The following is a 4,870-nucleotide window of genomic DNA, read 5'->3' as shown; positions in this document are numbered from 1 at the left end:
GCCCGCCAATGGCGGCCCTGCCCAGCGCGCCGTGCGGCGCCCTCATTGGTCAGCCGCGCGTGGCGTCACGCCTGGCCCCGCCCCCGCGCAGCGCGGGTTGAGCGGCGTGGGGGGCGTGGCCTGCGGGGTCACGTGAGGCCGAGCCCACATGGAGCGGCGTGGGGCTGCGGCCGGCCCCCTGCCAGCCCCGCATCCATCTCCGCAACCTTCCCTCCTTCCATCCCTCCATTCATTCCTGCGTCTCTCTATCCTTCCCTGCACTCTTTCCTCCTTCCCTGCATCCCTCCTTCCTGCATTCCTCTATCCCTGCATCCTTCCCTCCTTCCCAGCATCCCTCTCCCTCCCTGCATCCCTCCTTTCCCTGCACCCCTCCTTCCCTCCTTTCCTGCATCCCTCCAACCTTCCTTCCCTCCACCGAGCTCAGGGCAATACCTGAGGCTTCCTTGCTCCCCGGATGATCCCAGTTCTCACCTGGGCTGCAGCGCTGGCAGGAGGCTTCTGCTTCCTTTTCCTTGCTATCGTTCTCCTCTCGCTCCCATCACCGGTCGGATGCTCCTGGGAGGTTCTCTCTGCCTGGGGACAGGGGTGCCACAAGTCACAAAGCTGGAGGGCAGGCTGAGCAGAGCTGTGCTGCTGTCTCCCCTCAGAGGTGTTTGGAGATACCCCCAGTCCAGGGACACTCAGCTTGACTGATGCTCCACAGAAGAAGGCTAGATCCAGCCATGCCTCTCACTTGGGCCAACTTAAAATGCCAAAGACACAGCAACCCTCTGGCATTTATCACCTCCACTCCCTAACTCCTTAATGAAGCCCAGCCTTGCTCTCTTGTCTGCCATTCAGGGACCAAGGCCCAGCAGCACTAAGGTGGTACAAGAGCTACACAGTGGCCTTCAGCCCCAAGGGCATCCCTGATGCAGCTGTAAACCAATCCAGGATATTATCACATCCTCACTTAGCAGCTGTTGAGACCCAACTGTCCCCCAGCAGACACCAAAAGGCCCTGTTGCAGAGGTCAGTGCCCTATTGCCTGGCAGACTCTCTCCCTGGACAAAACCAGCTCTTCTGATTCATGCTTCCCTTTTATTTCCTTTCTTCTTTTTTTTTGGAGGGGGGAGGTGGGGGCAGGAATGTGAATTTTTTGGCATGAGTGGAACTTCTGACCAGTTGTTGTTTTTCCTTCCTGCCTTTCCTTTCCTCCCAGGAAACAGCCAACAGCAAGTGATTACCCAGAGCCATTACGTGATCCCCAGCTCCAGGCCCTGGAGACAGAGGTCTGGAGCCAATGGAGGCTGCTGTGACACAAGGGCAGGCGTGAGAGGGATGAGGGAGGGCAGCACAGGAACTGTGGGGTGTCTGCCCGCCCTGGGTCCAGCATGACTGGAGCTGGTGACTTCATCTCTCAAAGTAAGGAAAGGAAGGCAGTGATGGTCAATGGCAGCAGGAGCCCCATTGTGAGGGAGGTCTCTCTGAAGGTGGGGGCTGTGCTACTTCAGTTCTCTCTGCTCCTGCTTAAAAATGGAGCTGGAGGAGCTCCCTTTGCTGAAGCACTGGGAAGAGAAGGCTGCACTTGAGCAGGGCAGAGCAGGCTATAAAGCAGCACACAGACAGCTCAGGTAACTCTATGGTAAAGACCTACAAGCAGGGCTTGTAACCTTCTCAGGCCCAAAAGCCTTTGCAGAGGTCTCTCCACTCTTTCCTCATGGAATTGTTTCAGCTGGAAAAGCCCTTTAAGATCATCTAACTGTACCAACTCTGGTGCCAAACCACAGCACCACATCTCAGCTGGTTTTTGAACACCTCCCAGGGAGGGGGATTCAGCCACCTCCACCTGGGCAGCCTCTGCCAGAACCCTTTTGGTGAAGAAGTTTCTTCTGAAGTCCAACCTAATCCTCCCCCTGCTGCAACTTGAGACCTGAGCCCACCTGGCTCCAACCTCCTTTCTGTTTCACCAGCCTGGAAGCAAACAAAACCCCCACCATCCCCTTTTTTTTCCCCCCTCCCTCTTTCCCCAAGTGCTGCTCCCACCTGTGCTCATGTGGCACCCACGTGCTGGGCCTGCTGTGACAAACACAGGTCAGGCTCGGTCAGGTGCATCCCTTGGGGCCACCCCACGTGAGAGCAGCTGGTGGAAAGGAGCTGAAAGGTCCTCACTTCCTGTGTTCCACCAGGCCAGTGGTTCCTGTGTCAGCAGCTGCTGACCCCACCACAGCAGGGACAGCTGTCAGGGAGGCACTGAGGACATGCCTCCCCCTTTGGGCCGGATGCAAGCTCTGACTTCATTTCTGTGCAGAGATCAGGGCTGAAGAAAGCCCCAGCAGCACGAGGCTCAGCAGAGCTGGCAGGGACCAAAAGCTCTTGGGAAAGGGAAGAGTTTACCATGGAGCTCCACTAGATCATGGAAGAGATGAATCATAGAATCAGACCCCATGGTCTAGTCATGGGGCCTGTGTTGATAGGTTGGACTCAATGATCCTTGAGGTCTCTTCCAACCTTAGTGAGACTGTGATCAGTAAGGTTGGAAAAGACCTCAGAGATCATCCAGTCCAAGCTGTCACCCAACACCTCCTGACTAACCAAACCATGGCTCCAAGGGCCACATCCAATCCTTTCTTCAACACCTCCAGGGATGAGGACTCCACCACCTCCCTGGGCAGCACATTCCAAGGGCCAATCTCTCTCTCTATGAAGAATTTCTTCTTAACATCCAGCCTAAACCTCCCCTGGCACAGCTGGAGACTGTGTCCTCTTGTTCTGGTGCTGCTTGCCTGGGAGAAGAGGCCAACCCCCACCTGGCTCCAACCTCCCTTCAGGTAGTTGGAGAGAGCAAGGAGGTCTCCCTCATTGATTGCAGAGATTAAACCCAGGATCAATTAAGCCACCTCCTCACTCCCCCTTTATTTCCAACTCCATGAAGAAGCTCTCACTTCCCCTGATCCCAAAGAGGACATTGGGATAAACCTTTTAGGAGGTCTACATGGAACTGGGCAGCACTGTGGAAACCATCTGGTGGCATGGGCAGGGCTGAGCTGAGTGCAGCAGCAGCACTGGGGCAGCTTTAGGCTATGCCTTGAAGACTTCTTAACAAATCTTGGGCAGAAAGGGAGCAAAATTCACTAAATTCACTAAAAAGTCACTAAATTCAGCCCCCCCTCACAACCAGCTTGAGACAAATGGATCTCACCAGCTCCATGAAAAGACCAAAGAGCCCAGCAGAAGAGAAGCCAAGGATGCAAGTGTCCAACACAAGGCTGGAGGAAACAACTTTGTAAACACCTGGTTCCTGCCTTCTCCTCCAGCTCTGAGCCTGAGCTCTCCACAGTCACTCAGGGCTGAAAATAAGCCAGGCCCTTCTCAACAGAGGCCAGAGAGGGAGCTTGCTTTAGAAAGTGCCAGGTGGGGGAGAGGACATCTTGTGACCCCCACCTCAGCTGCTCTGCCTGCTGGGCCACCACAGACACCTTGAGTTAAGTGCTCAGAAGGATGGCAGCTTTCTAGCCCTGGCTATACAGCAGAGAGGGAAAGGAAGGTGCCATGGATGGTGGCAGCCTGGAGCTGGCCTAAGAGCACTCCCAACCCCCCCTGGGTATGACACCAATTGGTGTGTCTTCAGAGCAGAAAACCAGGCTCTTCTCTGCTCAATCAGAGGTAATTGCACTACATGCCCAAAGCAGTGACTCACCACAGAGGAAAACAGCTCAGAGAGTGTTGATCCATGGTGTGGTGAGGCACCTGGCACTCTCACCTGCTGCTGACACCCTGCAACGCTGTGATCTCAGCAGCAAAGGGCCAGGGCTAAAGATGCTGAGGGGGCCTGGAGCATCTCTGTGGGGAGGAAAGGCTGAGAGCCCTGGGAGGGGTTTGTTGGGGATCTGAGCAATGCTCAGCAAGAGCTAAAGGGTTGGGGGCAAGAGGGTGAGGCCAGGCAATAAATCTCTCCTTTCACACCCCAAGAGTGCTCCCACTGCACACCACCAGCACCCAGCTTAGGCTTTGCACACCCTCTGCCCCCCAGCACAATCACACAGTGGTCAAGACTGGAAGGGACCTCAAGGCAGCAACTTCTCTTTACTCCTAGGACTCTTTTGGCCTTCTTTACCTCCAGGGCACACTGCTGGCTCATGTTCAACCTGCCAGCCAGGACCCCTGTGTCCTTCTCTGCAGTGCTGACTTCCAACAAGCCAGTCCCCAGCACAGGGTTACTCCCCATCAGGGGCAGGACTCTGCATTTCCCTTTGCTGAGCTTCACAAGAACCTCCCCAGCCCCCTGGGGTCCTGCTTCCCCACCTCTCCCCAGCCCCTTGGGGTGCTGCTTCCCCACCTCTCCCCAGCCCCCTGGGGTGCTGCATCCCCACCTCTCCCCAGCCCCCTGGGGTGCTGCTTCCCCACCTCTCCCCAGCCCCTTGGGGTGCTGCTTCCCCACCTCTCCCCAGCACCCTGGGGTGCTGCTTCCCCACCTCTCCCCAGCCCCGTGGGGTGCTGCTTCCCCACCTCTCCCCAGCCCCTTGGGGTCCTGCTTCCCCACCTCTCCCCAGTCCCCTGGGGTGCTGCTTCCCCACCTCTCCCCAGCCCTCTGGGGTCCCTTTCACCAGCAGCACAAACATCAGGTGAGTCAACCACTCCTCTTGGTTTTGCACCACCTGCAAACCTGCTGGGGATGCCCTGTGTGATTCTCCAGGTCATTCATGAGATGCTAAACAGTACTGACCCCAGGCTGCCACAGCCAAAGTGAAGGCTTTAGACTCCAGCTGTCTTTACAGAGAGCTGTCAGAGCACAACAGAAACCCCAACCAAAGCCCCTTCCTCTACCCTCCAGCTCCTGGGGGGCTGATTTGCCTGTGCTCTACCCTGCCCACATCACTTTTGCTGCACC

The sequence above is a fragment of the Melanerpes formicivorus genome, unplaced genomic scaffold, assembly GCF_026170545.1.
Source record: "Melanerpes formicivorus ecotype bairdi unplaced genomic scaffold, bMelFor1.0.p_v2 SCAF_46, whole genome shotgun sequence".
NCBI lineage: Eukaryota > Metazoa > Chordata > Aves > Piciformes > Picidae > Melanerpes > Melanerpes formicivorus.
The sequence above is the reverse complement of the archived record's forward strand: the minus strand, read 5'-3'. Positions refer to the sequence as shown.